General features: G+C 39.2%; 1 long non-coding RNA gene across 1 annotated transcript in view; it reads left to right on the top strand.

Moving 5' to 3' along the window:
• LOC116184745 (uncharacterized) overlaps window positions 1-12,835 on the top strand; it is a 47,261-nt gene extending 34,426 nt beyond the window's left edge. Inside the window, exons 2-3 of the long non-coding RNA XR_004149456.2 lie at window positions 6,681-6,795; window positions 11,680-12,835. This is a non-coding gene — a long non-coding RNA (uncharacterized LOC116184745). The remainder of the gene's footprint in view (window positions 1-6,680; window positions 6,796-11,679) is intronic.
• Window positions 12,836-19,751: the final 6,916 nt, after the last annotated feature.

Genomic DNA, 19,751 nt, shown 5'->3' with positions numbered 1-19,751 from the left:
ATGGAAACAGGCTCTGCCCCCACATGTCCCGATGGTATCAGAGTACACTGTGCACCAGTATCAACTAAAGCATCATATTTTTGTGGCTCTGATGTGCCAGGCCATCGGATCCACACTGTCCAGAAGATCCGGTTTTCCCGTGCCTCTCCCTGGCTAGAGACAGGGCCCCTCTAACACTGGTTATCATTCCTTCCCTGGGCATACATACTAGAGGTCCCTTCAAGGGGGTCTGACAGATCGTACCCACAAGCTTGGTCACGGGAGGTTGAGGCTACCTTTACTTTGGTGGAGCTCCCCCGGTTAGAGTTTCCCTCCTTGAGTTGACGGACCCGTGCTGCCAGGACAGAAGTGGGTTTCCCATCCCACCTCCCCATGTCTTCCCCATGGTCACGCAGAAAGAACCACAGATTAGCCCTTGGGGTGTACCCTCTCTCTCTAGCTGGGGATTGTTGGGTGCTGATTCTGGGGCCTGTGACTCTCACGGGTGCTGTATTAACCTTCCTTATCTCCTCCCTCATCTCCTCTTTAAACTCCTTAATCACAGCTGAGATATGAGCCTGCATTGGGCCATTAATCATACTCTCATAATTCCTAAGTTTGTTGGCAACAGAACCTATTGTCTCCCGGTGGGTGTCAGCATTGATTGTTGCAATGAAGGTGGCGTATTGAGATGGCCCAAGATTTGCCAGACTCCACAGCATTTGTCCCGTACACCTGACCTTGTCAGGGTCATCATTGTGTCGTCCATCCCTCCCAAAGAGTACCTCCAATACTGCCACTTCCCTCAGCTGTTGGATCCCTTCCTCGAGGGTCTTCCAGCGCATTCTATGATGGTGCTCTTGCATTCTCTCTCTGTGGACAAACCTCTCCCTGACACTCATTAAGAGCCGCTCCCAGAGAGAAAGGGACCCTGGTTCCCTTACAAAAACCTGATTTATACCCGAGTCCTGGGTCAAGGGTCCCAAGTTCCTTGCCTCACCACCGTCCAGCTGCACGCCTGTACCCATAAGATCCCAAACCCGGAGTAGCCAGGTAGCATAAGCCTCACGCCCTCGTCGCACAATGTCTTTATGCAGATTGCGAAGACTTTCGTACGTCAGGGACTCGGTGATGATAGCAATCTCTGGCTCCCCTGTGGGTTGTGAGGTTCCTCCATTCCTGTCCCTATCTGCAGGGTGCTCTGCTTTCACCTTAGACTTCCTTGTTTCTACCGGGGCCACTGCTGCTGACCGTGACTGCCCTTGTGGTTCAGCTGGAACCTGGACAGTTGTAACATTAGTGGGTTCCACAGCTGTACTATTAGACTGTCCCTCCTCAAGGCAAAGGGCCGGTTTCTCACCAGCTGGGGAAATGCACTCCTTCAGCATCTCTCGTATCTCCTTAACCAGAACCCTCACCCAATCTGGGCGGTTCATTTCTGAGGTGGGCTGTGGGGCAGGGTCAGGCTCTGGAGCAGCAGCATCTCGAGTCTGTGGTGTAGGTGTGAGGGTAGTTATCCAGGTTAATCTTCCCTTATCTCTGAATGCTAAATATAACAGGACTATCAGCAACACCACCCATTGTATGGTATCATTAGCACTTATAAAGGATCTTAACCCTTTGAGAACTGGTGGAGCAGACCCAAAAAGATGGTTAAAAGGTTGAGAGAAAGTTTGCCCAGGTGCTATTTCCTCGCAGTAGGTACCGTTATTAAAGTAACCCCAAAAACATACACTTAACGTGTGGTAGCTATGAATCCATGTACCTGCCTTCCAGAGGAAATTAAAGATCCATGAATTCCTCACCCAATTAACCCAGAAGCCAAACTTGATAACAGACACCGTAGCCTTAGTTATAGGACCCATTTTTAGATAAGGGTCTGCAAATGGGAAAAGTATAGCTACGATCACATGCCACCCAAACCAAGGTAAACTAGACCACATGGTGATGCTGAAGATGTTTTTACACACAACAAAAAACCAAATTACTTAAGAACTGTTAATCCTTTTTCCCTCTCAATGCCCTCGGGCCTCACGTTGATGCGCCAAATTCTGTCTTGGTTCGACAAGACAGGAGTCTGTGAAAGAGGGCAAAGCCTCCTGTGCAATGGAGAACGGCAAACCCCCCTCCCTCTGAATTACCAGGATCTTTAAATTAAAAGGCTCTCAGGCAAAGATATGGGAGTGGGAGTAACAATTCTTTACTAGGAGAAAACTAGACAACAATTTAAAAAAAAGGCAAATGCAATCGGTACAAACAAAACCAGTGAAAGAAAAAGTCCAGAACCTGAGGGATGCCAGTATCAGTTCTGCTGGGACAATTGCTTCCCTTGCAATAGTTGATGAGTTGCAGCTGCAGTGGTGATCTTTAGAAGGGTATAGTTTTCCTCTGAAGATCTGGTGGCAGTGGGGCCGGTCTTCCTCTGTGCCGGGGTTGCCTCTGAGCTCCGCCGCCGTCGGCTCAGCGCGCGCCGGCTGCTTCGCTGCGAGTGCCGCCGAAGAGAGAGCGAGAGAGAGCTGCTTCTCTGGGAATCCCGCGAAGAGAGAGAGAGCTGCTTCTCTCGGAGTCCCGCCCAGAGAGCTGCCTCCTCTCCCCAAAAAGCTACCCCTTTAAACAACAATAGAGTGCTTGGCTTCCCCCCTCTGGGTGGGACCCCTCACGGTGTTACATTTACCAGCCCTTCATTGAATCAGTCAATGGTGTATAAACAAACCATTGCCTCTACAGGGCAAAACCATTGTCTCTGAGAGAGATAACAAAAACCTGTCCAACCGGTTTTTTCCTTCAACAGATGGCAAATGGAATACAAGCTTATCTTACAACCCAGGACAGCAAAGTATCACCAGTTTATAAACAAATCCTTAGTCAGGAACTACAAATCTCAGAGGAGGTTAGAATAACACTAGGTAATGTACCAATTTTGCACCTCTGTTGATTTCATTTATTACTTTTTCATGCTACAACCTTAAATAGATATAAAAAACATGCTCACTCTTCTTCAAAAACTCCAAATAAAGAAGAATGCTAATTTGTATTCCTTAGAGATGCAACTTAGTTTTCCAACCTTTACTTTTCAGCAGTCAGTGGAGCTACTTCAGTATAGCTAAAGAATTGATTTTCAGGGGTTCCAATGAAACAATCCTTGGTGCCTCCAAAGTCCTGTTTTCTGATTCTTTGCTATGTCATTTTCACTGGAAATTGTCTGCTGTAGTCCTATAGAATTACCATGTCAGGCCTGTGCTTCATGAATTCTTGTGGTCTGCAGCTGGCATAATCCAGCCAAGGCTGGTACTGGCATGCCACTCACTCAATATCAGGTTGTGGCACTCACATCAGACAGTCTGCACAGTCCAGAGTAGAGTCATAGAATCATAGAACAGCTCAGGTTGGTAGCAATCTAAAAGATCACCTCATTCCAATCCTTCTGCCATGGAGTCCATGCCACATGGCTTTGAACACTTCCAGGAATGGGACATCCACCACTTCTCTGGGCAACCTGCTCCAGTGGCTCACCACCCTCACAGTCAAGAATTTCTTACCAATATCTAGTCTAAACCTACTCTCTTTCAGTTTGAAGCCATTTCCCCTTGTTCTGTCACTACAGAGGCATGTTAAAATTCTCTTTCCATATTTCCTGTAGGCTCCCTTCTGGTACTAGGAGGCCTCAATTAGGTCACCCCAAAGCCTTCTCTTCTCCAGCCTGAACAATCCCAGTTGTGTCAGCCTTCCCTCATAGGAGAGGTGCTCCATCCCTCTAACCATCTTGGTAGACTCCTCTGAATCCACTCCAACAGGTCCATGTCCTTCCTGTCCTGGTACCCCGAGCACTACAGGTGGTGTCTCACAAGAGCAGAGCAAAGGGGCAGAATCCCCTCCCTGGCCCCGCTCCCATACTATTTTGGATGCAACCTAGGGTATGTTTGGTTTCTGGGCTGCCAGTGCACACTGCTGGGTCATGTCCAACCTCTCATCCACCATCACTCCCAAGTTCTTCTGGACAGGGCTGCTCTCTATCTGCTCATCCCCCAGCCTGTACTGACCTCAGGTCAGCCCTTGTCACTTCTTGGTTACTCCCATAACTAAGGATTTTAACTGAAAACACAGAAAAAGCTTGAACACTGAGAAAAAACACATTTGTTTAATTATATATAAATACTGTCATCTGTAATAATCAGATAATGGGTATAACAATAACATGAATATCATTTGAGAAACTAATTTTTCTTCCCAGCTGTGCAATTTATACCAGCTCAGTTGCTTTACTTAATTTGGCTAGGATTATCAGTAATTTATAATGTCTTAAGATGTCTGCAATGACACTGGAGTGGATATCTAGGTCAGGCCCAGTTCAGATGGAACTCATTCTCTAGGGACTGTGAGAAAGTCACTGCAGAGTCACACATCCAGCCCATGGCTTTCACAGCTTGTGCTATAACTTCACTGGGGAAGATGTGAATTAATGCCTCAGTCTACTCTCCACATGTACAGAAAAGGACGATTTGTTCAGTTTATTTAAGTTCAGCTTCTTGCTCTCAGGATCACTATTGCATGTGAAAAGTGACATAAAAAGCAGTTCCACATATACTTTCCTGCTGTTGTTCAAAATATCTGTGCTGTGTTGTGTTCAAAATGTCTGTGCTCCTCAGCTGGAAAAGGCTTTCCTCAGGAAATGTCTGAATACAGCCAAATAGAAAATAAAATGGGGGTGGAAATAAGGTCTGTGTGTCAAGGAACTTTTCAACTATTTTTCCTGTAGTGCACCATCCACAACCAAAAATTTAGAAAAAGGACTAGGATAGTCACAGAAACTTTTTTAAGGTCTATTAACACAGAAATTCAGTCAGATCTGCTGACATGAAACAGCTGGAGATGCTGAAGCCCTTAATAAACGGCTTCTCCTGATGAGATTTACAAGAACTCTTGATCTGCCATCATGCTGGTTGCATCTGTCACTTGCACCTGGTATGGATATCTTAGTTAGACATCATATATGACTTTTATGTGGTCCAGCAGGACAGCTGGAATTACTTCACCTTTGTGTGAAGACCTTTAATAGTTAAATGTGTTTTATAAGATTCATCTGTGCCATTGCTAGCATCGTTTAGTGTTGGATTCTCCTAAAACAACAGTAGGTCTGAAGCAGTCTCATCCACTGGCGATGCTGAGCTCTCACATCTAGTATTGTAAAATTATCTGTGTTTTTTTCCTCCCTTTTACAGGCTGTCATGTACAGAGTTGGTTCAAGGAAGGGAGATCCTCTGGGGACCTATTTCAGCCATTATCTGAAGCTTGTATTTGATTTAGGCATTTTATATGCCTCTCTTTGTGGACCACCTGCATTTCAGAGAAGCCTATTTCTTTACAGATGTTAGAATAGATGAGCATATGACCTGAGGTTTCCATTATACATTATTTCTTTCTTTGTTCTGATGCTACTGTCACTACAAACAGTCCTTTTATCATATGTCAGTACCCCAAAGCAACAAAACCTCTTTGTTTCAAAACCAGCTCAGCCTGTGTCAGCTTGGTCCCCTTCCCCAGCAACAGCTCTGTCTCCTAAAGGCTCTCCAGGTCCACATAGAAGTCAAGAGACTGATTAAGTGCTTCCAGCCAGATATGATCCAAAAGAGAGCCGTACAGACTGGAGCCGTTGCATAACTTAACTAAGATGAGTAGATATCATTACCAGGGCAACTTTCTGCAAATGAAACTAAATACATTTATCAACATGGCACAAGATTTGGACCTCTCTACTACAGATGTTGTCCACAAAAAGTCAGATTGTCCAACTGGTTACATGGAACTGACCACTTTAATTTAAGCAGATTTAAAATGTAAGAGCTTTAATTCCCATGTGTGATAATAAAGGTAATTTTCAGTTCCTCACTGAAGTTATTTGCTGCAAGGTGAGATACAACTGTTTTTTAGTATTCAGTGCAGATACACAAAAAAAGAACTTTTACAAATATTTAGCAAGTCTCCCAGTCTATGATTTTGGGGGTGTGTCATTACCATGATTCAGTCCCTAGATTTATGAAGCACTTACTCTTTAACATAACAAAATAATCAGGTATGTCACTTGTAATTGATAATCAATACAATTATCTATAAAGCAAAAACAGTGGATCTAAATCATCTGCCCATTCCTCCACTTTTCTTTTAAAGTTATATTTCAGCTATAATATTTACATCCCTGCAAAAATGCTATTGAATTTCTTTATCTAGAATTATTATAAGATGAATAACTTTTTTCTGTAATGTGTTACATATTAGGTCAGAGTCTAATAGCAAAATATTAAAGACATTATTCTTCCAGATGAATAATGACCTTATCATATTCCCTTTTCCCATATTCATAGGCCCTTAATAATACTCCTTTAAATTTATGTTCCTTCAACGTAAATTCCTGATGCGGTCCTCCATGTAGTACTATAAACCAGTCTGTGACAATGAAATGCTGAATTTTTCCTCTCATATAAAGGTTCTTCTCCTATTGTTTCCCAGTTTGAATTATTTCCACGTCTCTTTTTCCCTTGCACACTAGCTTAGTGAAGTCTGAAAAGGATTTACTGGGTATCTTTGTTTCTATCAGGCCTTTTTGTAGCTGTCCTTGTTCTTTACTTTTTATCCTCTCACAGTCTCTCATGGACATGCATTCAGGTATAATTTTTATTCACTCAGTGAATCCTTTGTTTTGCCAGGGGAAACGTAAAGAAGAGTTTGTGTCAATGAGAATGTGATGCTGGGTGAAAATTCAGCACAAAGCAAGCAGAATGGGAGGAAGTGGAGATTGAAGAAAGGCAGCTGGAAGCACAGGTGAGCTGTGGAGGGGTCAGTGCTCCACAGAGGTGATGGTGCATGATGGTGAGCCAAGGCAGAGCAAGCGTGACCAGAAGGGCAAATACGGCTAAGGCTTGCTGGATCCTGCTGCTCCAGAAAAAACAGTGGTGGAAAAAAAGGTGGCAGTGGTTGAAAAGAGCTCAAGGGAAAAAAGCCCAGGGATAGCTGGAGGGAGTGGGGAGAGGGAAGAGTGATGACAGTCGGTGCGAAAATCTCTTAAAGTCTTGGCTCTGGAAGGCCCTGACTAACCCCTTCCATCTTCCCACTCACATGGGCTGAACCTGGCTTTCTCTTCCAGCTGGCCTTTTCCATTGGCTAGAGCTTTTACTGAGATGAGCAGTTTGTTCATTACTCATTTTCAGGAGTAATTTAAATTTAATTTTCAAGATGTCTCTCCCTCATTTCTCTCCAAAGAACACTCATGAAAGAGTGAACAAACTGTTTGATGTACATTTCATTAGGAAATCTACTCATCTTACTGTCAACATCAAAGGAAAACTTCCATAAAATTCAAATGTCAGTGTAATGAGCCCCAACAAAAATGTATTGAATAAGATATCTGGGGCCACAGGTGAACTAAAACAGGAAAAAGAGAGGGAGACATGATAAAGCTCTCAAGTATCCATAGAAAATATGTGCAGCTTTAGAACCCACATGCAATAAGTCTTCAAAAAAGGGATATTGTTCAGCTTTGCTGAGCACTTCCAGAGCATTTGGAAATGATACATGATGCAAGAGCAAGGAGGGAGAGGTATCCATGTGCAATACGGTTATAAACCTGACAGATCACTGTGGTGTTGAGAAAAGGAAAAGAAGTCCAAAATGGACAATTTTTTTTTAGAGATATACTCTCTTAAACTACCCATGCCAGGTTAGCAGCTTTGGAAGCAATAATGCACTATTTCATGTCCAGGATATTGTGATAACCTGCAAATTTATCTGGTGACTGACACAAAACTGTAGAAAAAGAGAACATGCATGACTCTGGAAAACCTATTGATGAAAAATTAACAGTGAGAATTAAACATTAGCAATGAAAATTAAAAGCAATTAGCATGAGAAAATACTTCATTTGACTAAAATAAGAGATATTCACATACTGGAAAAGCTAATAAAAGTGGGCCAGCTGTGAAACTATTCTTTCCAGTCACCTGGCTTTCCAGCATGTCACTGAACTTCTTCAGAATGTATATATAGTAATTTTTACATCCTTCTATGAAAAGATGAAAAATTATTAACAGGGTCACTTCTGAAATGCAGCTGACATTAGTTTGTGGGGATCAAACAAAGGAGACAGAAGCATAGCTACTGACAAATTGAAAATATTTTGAATAAGGTTGTATTTGAAAAATATACAGAACCTGTTACATGAGCAAATTATCCCTTAAATCGTATCAGGTGAATAAAGCAGAATACCAGTCTTGTTTCCTTGACCACAGCTCTTCTAGCACTCCATCACTCAAAGTACTCTAGATATCTCAATGGACATAAGTTTTGCACACTATAAATCTCAACAGTATAAAAGTTCTCTATGTAGTCATTGTAATTAATAGCCAAAACAAGCAAGAGTAATATTAATAATAACTATAAATAAATTAACCTTTTAAACTTGGATAGGATTTTGGATTTGACAGAGAAAAGATAAATGGAGAAATAATGACTCTTTACTGAGCTGAGTAGAAGTGGTCACTTATTAAAGCAACACTTTCAACAGGTCTTGCTGAACTAGTAAGCCTGGCAAACTTTAAGAAAAAGCATATTTTCCCAAACCCTCAGAAATTTGTTAAAAATGTTTAAAATTCTTTCTACAAAACATCTATAGTTCCTTATCAAAATTATTTCAAAATTATGCATTCTCTGAAGCTTTTCTCAATATTTAAGTAGAAAAATACTTAGAGTCTAAGATATTCCAACTTAAGCTCCTTTATCTATGATTTCAGGTAGAGGATAAGAGCTCTTCTGTATGCAGTTTTTCTGCCAGAGAAACTCAATGATGAAAAGTGATGGTAGGGAAGATAGCTCTGTTGTGTCAGAAACGATTAAAATGTGAAAAGCGTAACTATCCTGAAGTCTTTTGAAATCTGTGTCTCTCTTACATTTCTCCTTACCACTGCCAGGAGATAACTCCTCAATGAGTAGCTGTTTTTGACATGAGATTCAAATTATACTTTGGTTCTTGCTTTTTAGAGCTCACACTAAATGCAGTGTGCCTTCTCTTAGAGTGATACTGATGGGAAATTCGTGTAAAAAAACTGACTTCTAGAAAGGACTGTATTTCAGCATTAGAACATTTCTAGCAGGTTCATTCACTGCCTACAAGGAAAATATTTTTACTAAATGCTGGCTCTTTGGACAGTTAGGCTTCCTGGTTCCTGGCATACCATATGGACTGCTAAGAGGGAAAAGGCTGCTTCCATGCCCAGTGAAAAGGATTTTTCTTTTTAATGACCTATCTCCAAAGTGCCATGAAGGGACTTAGATTCATAGGATTTCAGTACCAAAAAGAAAACTTCAGAGTTATACAGACAAGTTTCCTTTGGCTCTTAGATTTCATGTGCTTATTCCTTGGTCAAACCAAGTAAATGCAGCTTAACAAAAGCATAGGACACCATTTGCTCTTGTGTTTACTACTTCCATTTCCCTGTGGCTTACTTCAGACCAAAAGAACCATAGAATAGCAGTAGATTTCCATATGAATCTTGCCTCCCTTTTCTAACTGGAAGAAAAGTAATAAAGTTACAGCTGCATTGAAAATGACAGAGGAAGGTATGATAATCTTTTAAGCATGGTTTAAGGAAGTATCTCTAATTCTGCTCACAGACTTGACTAGCACAAAACCTACATATGTAAATCTGAATTAAAGCAAACTTAATCCAGGGACTTCATGGAGTTCTTCCATAACACAAGGTATTTGTTTTCTATTTCATTTTGCAAAAGCACTTTATAGTACCAATTAAAAAGTATGTTCCATAGAAATGGACATGGAAGAAACCTCAGAAAAAGTCAAAATCAGTTTAAAACAAAGGTGCAATCTAAAAGCACAATCAAAAAGTACTTGAAAAAATAAATTACAATTTAAAATTAGTGAATACATAGATTACTAAGCCCCTTTCTTGTCTAATGCACTTATTTTCAAGACTGTCAAGATTATATTTTTTTTCCCCCAATAACTAATGAACTATAAGGGTTACAGCACTAGGTTATTTTGCTTACCTTGGGTATTTAGACCTTATAGAGACTTCTCTGAGATATTTGCATCAGGAAAAAAAAAATCATTCTGGATCCAGATATTTCTTCATAAGCTGTAGCCACTAGCAAGGAGCACATTATTACTCAGTTTTGCTCAGAAGGTGTTTTTCTCTCTTGTCTTCCAGTATTCCCTCTGAGCTCTGCATTTGTGACTATTTTATCTTGAGATTTGACCTTTGTCTGATTCTTTGGTATTTCTTATGCCTCTTTCTTCCCTTTTTCTCTCTCTCACCACAAAGACACAGGCAGAAAAAATATGATAAATAGACATATAGAGTTGTCCTGTGTCTTTCCCTTCTTTCCTTTGCCATGCCACACTTCTTAAATCCAGGTTACCCTGGACCTGCCCAAAATAATTTTGCATTGCTCCTTCTTTTGTTAGAGGAAAAAAGAGGCAATTGTTGGGCCTCTCATTTACTCAGAAGAAGATGTGGTTTTCCTTTTTGAAGGTCTCAGCACAGCAATGTGCTGCCCAGCATCCCTCAGTGCTGAATGTATTGCTTTACTTTTGCAAGTTAGCTGTAACTTCAGGAATCTTAACTGCTTCATGAATTTAGTCTGATGCTAATTTTTTTAAGTTATTAAGAAAAATGGACTATTAAACTAAGCCTTGTTATGGATTTAAAAAAAAAAAAAATTAATCTTATGGTAAAAGCTGGTTTAAGACAGAAATAATGTGGTAATAGTAACATGAAGGTATTTCAGTTAAAAATAACTAGAAACAACCATGTCCTTATCTTATGTAAATGTTACATTGTGAAAATCCTCTCAGGCTTAGTATGACTTAGCCTGTGTAACATTTCAGCTGTTATATTTCAACTACAATAACAAGAAAAGTGTAATCTTAACAGATCTTATCAAATAACCACAATCCTTCCACACTCAAGGACAAAGTAACTCCTCATGAATGCTACATAACTCTGTATGTAAGGGTTCTTCTGGGGTTTTGGAACTTCTGTCTTCTCTTTTCTTCCCTTTCTGAAGGAACAACAAAAGTATTTGCTAAAAAAATGGCCCAGTCTAAGTTCCTGGGAGCTTAAGAACACTGTCTCCTTGTGGATTACAACTGGCAGCTGTAAGGTGTAAAGTTTTACAATTTACAGTGCTGGAATTTCTTCTTCATTTTAATCTCCACCACTCAAACCCCTTTAGTTTTCTTGGCAAGCTGTGAAACTTTAGATTACTAGTTAAATAGAATGTTCTGCCTGCAAATATTATAATGTATATATGGACTAGAGGGAATGTATAGCAAATGAATGCAAAATACATTAATATTGTCTAGTATGGGGAGAAAGGCTGAAACCCCAGGAAATTTTAAGCAGTTATAAGAAATGTCATAAGGATGAAAGATCATTTTAAATGTGAACGAATCTTTTTTTATAGAAAAATCTTGATACAGTCAGTGTAGAACTAGCATACACCTTTAACAGAATGGACGTATTTCTCCATTAAATTATTTAGACTGAATTTAGATATCTCTGGAAAGTAGTTCTATAATATTTCACAATACTAATTTTATCAGATTGAGTAATTTAATTTCTGTGGCATTTTACTGCAATTGTCCCATTGGATTAATTTTCATTATGTTTTTTTAATTATTGTTTACAACAGCTGGGCCACATCATCCCTGTTGGTGCTACAATCCTCAAAAGAGTTTTAGAAGACAACTTGGTGAGGACTTCTTTGGAGAGAGATGCAGGCTCCAGTTTTCTTCAGTCAAAAAAAAGCCCCAGTTTTCTTCAGTCAGAAAATGCATTGAACTATTAATTTTTTCAAATTGTTAAGCTTATAACTATGTCTATTTCATGCTTGCTTTGGCCTCAGGCAAGTCTTCTGGCTTATTGGCAAAGTTACTGTATTGTACCTGTGCTGTATGGGGTTTCCTCTGGCTCTGCCTGACCTTAATAAAACCCCAAAGAGGCAGAGAAGAAATAGTAATACCAGGACCCTAAAGCACTTGTGTCTAGAATGGACGTTTGCCAAATCCCTAAGCCCCATCCTATTCACTTCTCCTTTAGCCTGTTCAATCTTTCTTTAATTCCCATATAGCAATTATGTCTCCTCCTGTCTATCCTGTGTAGTATGTACTACACAAATGACTGTGTAGTACAACCCACTGTGTAAAGAACATCTGAGTGGAGATGCCATGTGCAACAGCAGGTATTCAGTGAGGGTATTTCAGTGGAAAAACAGACACACCTGTGTCCCCCTTCTTATTTTAGGAGACATAGAACCAACCATTTTCTACATGTCTAAACTGATGGTTAACAGACTGTGCTGATCCAGCTTTACCTTCATTTAAAGGAATGTTCCAGTGAGGTACAATTTGGGGTTACTGAAATGGCCAAAAAAAGGCCACTGAAAACAGAAGTTCAGAGACAGTGGAACAAAACTGTTATCAGTCATTAGGTTTTGCACCCCTCTGTTCTCAGATATAAAATAGATACAAAACAGTCACTGTCTTTGGTAAAACACTTGACTCACAAACCTTTTTAAAAATACCTTTCATAAATTAGCTGTGGCTTCACATCTCAGATTTAATCTGTGTCTCTGCAACTGCTCTCTCAAGGCTCCTCACTGACACGTTTGGTCTCTCCCTCTTCTTCAGCCTGACTGCTGTGCTTCTGCACCAGTCAGGTGCAGAACACAATGGACCATAACATATGGATAAAATTTCAGCTGCATTTGTAATTTTGTCATCTTTACGAGATGAAGCAACACCTTGACTTTGGTTTAAAACTCACTCTTCTTTCATCTTATGCTGGTTTAAAAAACAAATGGAGAAGCCTCTTCAATCAAAGAATTACAAAACACTACATACAAAATGCTTCACTCCAGTATTTTCAGAAAACTTAACACTTACTTAGACAACTTTGTGTTAGCAACATTTTCATGGCTATTGCATTTGAATTATTGAGTTCCTCCTTTTAAACAAAATCAGTTTACCCTATATTTTGTAGAGATACTAAAATCCTATGGATTTTGTTGTCCTTAGTCTGAGAATATTCCTTCTACAGACTACCATAAAAATACCCAATTGCAGCTGAGTACACTGTGGTATCAGCAAGAAGTTGTGCACTGCTAGGAAGGCAAAATACATTAAGATAAGTCATACATTTTAAACTTTGTAAGCATATGTGCTCTCAAACATAGCTTACCCTCTTTTTCACCAGCTGGACATCTGTAGTTAGCATCATGGTAGTTCATACATTATTTGTAATTGTGCTCAGCATGGAGCTTGAGCTTTACTTCAGAGCTAAAATGAACACATTTGGATTTCACTTTATTATTAATGCCTTTTAAAGGGCATGGATGAGACATTTTGCAATTTCTCTCAGAGGCACAGGACAAATTACAGGGACTAGTATAGGATGATTAGTTAAGCAGGACAGTTTGCAAATGGTTTCCAATTCATGGCAAACATCTTGAAATGGTTATTAATTACAAACACTTCAATGTTTGTATTCTTTTCCCAGAAGTCAATTATTGCTGCAGCATTTACAGTGTTCCTCCCACCATATGCAGCCATTTGCTGACTAGTACTCCTTCAGAGTTTCAGATCAATTGGAGTCAATGTTATGTGGCTTGGTCCCCAGCCCACTTCCCAGCTGAAGTTTGGAGGCAGGTGGAACTTCAAGTGGTGACCTCTGCTTCCTGTGCACTGCTCTATAGTCATACAAGGTTTAACAAAAGCACAGCACTGCAACGAATGTAAGTATTTCAAGGAGAAAAAATAAAATATTTTTTCTGCATTGTTAGCTTGGACTAATTTGGGAAGGTTTCAGATAACCAGCTGCACAATAAACCACTTGAGTCTAGAAAAAACAGTGTCTATCAAAAAGGGTGTGCCTCTTTTACAGATTTATAATAGTGTTGGAACATTTCTGCTGAAATGCTGTCCAGTGTAACTCCAGGTGTTTGGCCGCATCTGTTGCTTACCCAGATGAAAATTGTGCATATTTAATAAAATATGCTATCTGTAATTTCATTTTGTGAAAGAAATTCATTATTAATTTCTAAATTATAAACTCCAAGATTTAGCACATGAAAAGGTATAGAAGCATGCTGGAAAGTATTTTCTCTGTGCAAAATGCTATCAACAGCTTATTAGCAACCCATAGATTCTCCATACAGCTGTCATCCTCACTTCCCAATATTATCTCAGAAAGAAAATTGTATCACAAAATTATGACACCATGGACAAGATCCATGACTTGCACTCAGATATGTTTTGTTGCAGCTTTCTGACTATTTTCAAAATCTGAAATGACAGATGATTTAGTAGATGGGAATACCTTAGTCAGTATAAACAGTGCTACCATTTCAATCTCTTTCTGGAACAAAAGACTTTTCCAGGCTACTTTTCTTTTTCCTTGTCCAGTTAGTATGTTTATTTATATCCCTACCCAGAAGGCATGATGGCACCCACTGTTACATTAGGTTCAGTAGCTGGGACTGTGATATTTGCCTAGGACACCTCAATAGATTCAAGATTAAAACATCTGATATGCTGCATCTCTTCCAGGCATATTTGATGTCATGCAAGGCCTGAACAAAGTCTTTTGGTATTGGTAGAGCCCCAGGAATAAAAGGAATTTAATAACATTCTGTTCAGGACAAAATATGTTAAAGAATTGATGTTGCCTTTACATTCCCATTTTGCAGCTTTATTCTTCTACATGTTCCTATTCCCTTTTAAAGTGATAAAAACAAAAATCAAGGGACAAGAAAGAATAGAAAAAAACAAGTTTGTTTCTAAATCCTGCAATTGTTGCATGATTAAGAGATTAAGGTTCATGAATGATTCCACATCTTAATTTCAGGTTAGTCCTTTATCTGTGCATTAACTCCACTCTGTTTCATCCAGCATAAAATAATCTTCAATATTACAACAAGGGTACTTGAAGATTATTGTAGGATGGCAAAGAAGATTTCAAATATGCAACACCTCTAAAGAGCTAGCAAATGGTACCTGGGGCAGAGCTGCATCCGCAGGATGATTCCATGCTGCACGCAAGGTGTGCTTGTGAATCTGCGAGTTTGTTTGGCTTGGTTTTGTTTTCTCAAAAAAGAAAATGGTCACAGCAGGGAAGAGGTAAGGAACATTTCTTTAAAGAACCTGTAAGGAGGGTTTAGTGGAAAAAGCAGTGTTTTTGCAGCACACTTTTCTGCCCACAGGCTGGGCACACACGGGGCATGTGAGTGGAAAGGAGGTAATTGCTTGTGTCGGCCGCCATCCTGGGGTGGAGGGTCAATGCCATTTTCCTTTTGCCCTTCAAGCCTTGAGGCCGCTCCTGGGGCCGCCATTCTGTGGGCAGGGCTGGCCGATGTCACCCTGATTCTTAAGATTTTCTAAAGCCTTCTGAGTTTACATTCTGTTAGAAAACTTTCCCACACATTTTCTATAAACAACCTATTGTTTTGCATTCCTTCATGGGGGTGGAGGAAGTGATGAACTGGTGGTTTGTCCAATGTCTTTGGAGAGGTGGCCCATTCACTCTCCAATCCACTGTCATCTTTGGAAAAGTATAAAAGTCAGAATCAAAAAAATAAACCTTCTTCTTTTTTACCTTACCATCGTAGTGGCTCGTGTTGTGCTTTCTCGTGTCCTACAACAACAGGCCACCATTTTTCCTTTTCTCCCTGCGTGCCGCCGGCAGCCGGAGCTGCCAGCTCGGGAGGGCAGTGCCCCACCAATTTGGGTAACTTTGTTCTCAGGGATTTCCTGAGATTTAGCAGTTTTGTATCTAGATATTATTTACTGGCATTTTTTGCCTGCTGCAGTTTTTCTTATCAGTAAACGATTTGGTTATGAGGGTTTTGTTTTCACTTTTATCTGCTGGTACCTGTTCCTTATTGGTGGAAGAGGATTGGTTGGAACCAAGGAGAGGTAACTTGTTTTAGAGCGTTTTTTTAAGTTGTCTTAAACCACGACAGATTGTTACTGCCTCTTCCTTTCAGGATGTGACTCAAGACCCTTCAGGGCTTTCCATGAAACACTGTAGAAGTTAGTGCAAAAACACTGTTCTAAGACACTGCAGTTACTTTAGATTGATAGTCTGCACTTAGATCAGGAAAAAATCCCAGTAATATCCAATAATACCCCATAATAAAATAAAATACCCCATAATACAAGTTATTATTGAGTAAATTAATTTCAAAGTCATCAAAGACATTTTAAAATAGAATTTTAAGTCACTTTTAAAATTAAATAACTTAAAAAATAATAAATAATAATAAGAAGAAGCAAGACTGTTCCTATTAAGCTTCCCTTTCAGACTTTCACATGCCTGCTACTGTTTAGGCAATGAATATTCATTAATATAAACATGATTTGTAACATCTGTATACCAGTGGTGGAATGCTAGCAAGGCATTGACTCTCTCCTTTGTTTGAGATATATATATTATATAAAAAGAGAAAGTTTCCCTTGTGATCTTCTCCAGAGATGATTTCACACCACAAGGTCTGGCCTTAAAAATATTCTAATGTCTATCATATGACTCTGCAGGAGCAGAAATTGAAGAACAGAGTTTCTCAGCCCACAGCCAAACTTTTCTACCTTGCCAGAAAACAAAAAATAAGTTTAATTTGTGAAACTATTTTATAGCCTATCTTCTGTAAAGAAACCAAAACAAATGTAGACTGCATCTGGGTTTGTGAATACATGAAAATTCCATCTTCTGAGTTAAAATTCCCCTACTCCATGGCATTTCTTTACTATCCCACTTAAGTTAGATGAACGTGGCTTAATACATGAGAAAGTCACACTAATTTACTCAATCATCCATCATTTAACCATCACTTGCAACCATGTGAAGACTGTTATTTCAGATTCCCAGCCTTTGTTTTTGTTCTTTTAAAATTAACTCAAAATTGTGAACTTAAATGACCATTTTAAATTAATGTCTACCATTTTGTGCCTGGTCCACAAGTTTTAATGTGCATTTTCAGTTAAATTAAGAATTTACCTAAGTGAAAAGTTCCTCAAGGTAGGAATCTAATCTAAACCACATAGTTAACAATAGCTAGGAAGGGTGATATCACACTTCCTGGTGTGAGGTGTGCTCAGTGATGAGCACTAATAAAGACTAAGAAAACAACAATCTGTTACGTGATCACACTATCTGTCTGGGCATCTAGTCATAGCTAAACCTCTTTAAAAGTTTTATCAATTAGATAATACCATTACCAAACTTAGCTGTGCATGTACATATCTGAACATCTCATCTGCTGATGACTTATCTAGAGCTACCATTCTTGAACAGCAGAACAGCATCTGGCTCAATGGCTTCAACACACTTTCTTATTTCTGGTCACTTTGTTTCTCTGCAGTGTTTGCATGTAAGAGCATAAAAAAATTTGATAATTATTTTCCTCCAACTTACTACTTCAAAATATTTCTCTTCCTGAGTCTCAGGCCCCTACCCTGTGTAGAATTCTTTACATGTAGGTCACTGTGCTCATAGAAAGAAGCTCTAATTTGTCTATTGACTTTTAGCAGTTCAATCACTAATATGGAGTTGGTAGTTACATCTCAGTCACAGCTGGCAGTCCTTTCTGACTCAGAAGTGAGAGACTCACAAATTCAGGATTCATGGAATCTGAAATGAACAAAGTTATAAAATGCTATAGAAACCACTTTTATCACTTGACAGTTTAGAATGAAATATAGTCTGTGATACACCAAAAGGTTTCTATGAAGGACTTTAAACTTTTACTGCAAATGCATGTCCAAATGAAAAGCAGTCTTCCTGTGATTATTTGTTTGATTTTTTTAAACCAAACTCTATGTATTATTGTGGTCCACTCTGCAATTCTGCAGCCACCACATCCAATAGTCTATCCAGTTCCTTTGGAAAGAGAATTTTTTATTAAGCACTAATCTTTAATTGCATCTGAAGCATTTCTCTTCTGGGATGAGAGCTGTTGCCAGGGTGCTGAAAAATGCCATTAAAAATTTTCTCTGTCATATTCCTAAATCTTAATCTGAGTAATTGTCACATTCAGACTTCTCAATCCGCATGAAAACAGTCCATCTCAGCCTCTGTATAGATAAGATAGGTAGGCTTGAGTGGAATATTATATAATTTCCCGGTCCTTAAGTGTTGCTACATACAAAATACAGATTCCTTGCTAAAACTACATGGTATGAACAGTTAAATGGCTTTAGTTATCCTATTGTGTCCACATTTAAAATTTACTCAAACCTTCTCTTCTGGAAAGCCTGTAAGAGAAAGATTAACGGCAAATGGGAAGCTTTAGAAAACATAGACATCTGGAAGTAAAGATATCATAGTGGCGTAAGCCACAGTGGAATAAAACATTTGTTTAATTCAACCTTTAGTCTCTAAAGCCAGTCAATATGGAAGGAGAGCCAACAATTTAACAGCACACAGTTGTTTACGTAAGGTCTGCTGTGCAAAAGGATCATCCAACGTTTTGCAAAACCAGCAGGTGCTGGGTGTGCTGAACTGTCGGAGCACCCAATTCCCGGGTGTAAATACCTGTCATGACTCATGTAATCTCTGAACCCCTTCTGGCTGGTTGATGGCCTTTGTCACCTCCATGAGCCCCTTCTTGCTCAGCCTCTTGCAGTAATGCAGAGTCAGAGAGATGCAGGGAGGAAGCCAGCAGCAGTGACTTCATAGGGATGGTCCACATCTACTCCCAGCTGCTGCCCAACACAAATCCTAGGGCATGTCTCAGCTGGATGTGCAACTGCTGCCCTATGGGAATAGCTGGCATGAAAATTCAAGTGTGGATATGCAAGAGCGTTATAAAAAGTTACTAGCTTTGAATATGATGAACTATTTTGCTGGTGATTTTTACATTGTGCTGATTTTAATTTCCTACTCAGCAGGTTAAAATATTTTCTTCCAGACTATCTTTTTCCTTAATCATGTAAGTCTGTTTCTAATTGAAGCTGATATTAAAAATAAGTAATTATTTTTCCTAATGTAATTTCCTGTAGTGCATTAGAATGCCCAAACATTTTTCTTGTACAGTAGCACTGTCAATAAGTAACATAACAACTACAAGTACATTATTTTTTAGTATCCTGATTTGCAAGCAATATTGCACCATGAGTAAAATATCCAAACTAATTTGCACGATGTGATCCTCCAGTGAACAACAGAGGTTCAGTTTAGTATTTTGTAGACCTTCTAAAAATGAAAAGTCTTTTATCTAGTAGATGGCTTGGTAATAGAACATCAATAAATTACACTGACCAACAGAATCTTGTCAGCTACTGAATTTAACACATTTAAATACAATGTAACTGTGTCTATGGGCAAGGTTTGAGAGACCAATGGTGATTTACCAAATACTGGTCACAATTCTGTAGTGCAGTGAGTCCCCTCCATTTTCTTCAAGTCAATATAAGTCATAAGTCTATGTTTCTCAGAGGAGAGTATTTTGCTCTTCTGCAGAACTGAATAAGATCAAGGATAATTCTATGAGGAAAGAAAATTAACTGTTCTATAAAAACCATATAAGAGTTTTCAAGAGGACTTGCATCTTCACTATAACCTCTTTGATAAGGACATATTCCTCAAAAAAAAAAAAAAAAAAAACCAAAAAACCAAAAACAAACCACCAAAAACCTCTATTTATCTTTAGAGAAATCAAAGCAACCCATTCCTAAACCCAAAGGGTGAGGAACAGACACTCTTTTAGCC

This window comes from Lonchura striata, chromosome 1A (assembly GCF_050655825.1).
Source record: "Lonchura striata isolate lonStrDom1 chromosome 1A, ASM5065582v1, whole genome shotgun sequence".
Lineage (NCBI taxonomy): Eukaryota > Metazoa > Chordata > Aves > Passeriformes > Estrildidae > Lonchura > Lonchura striata.
This window is presented reverse-complemented; position numbering and strand designations above follow the sequence as displayed.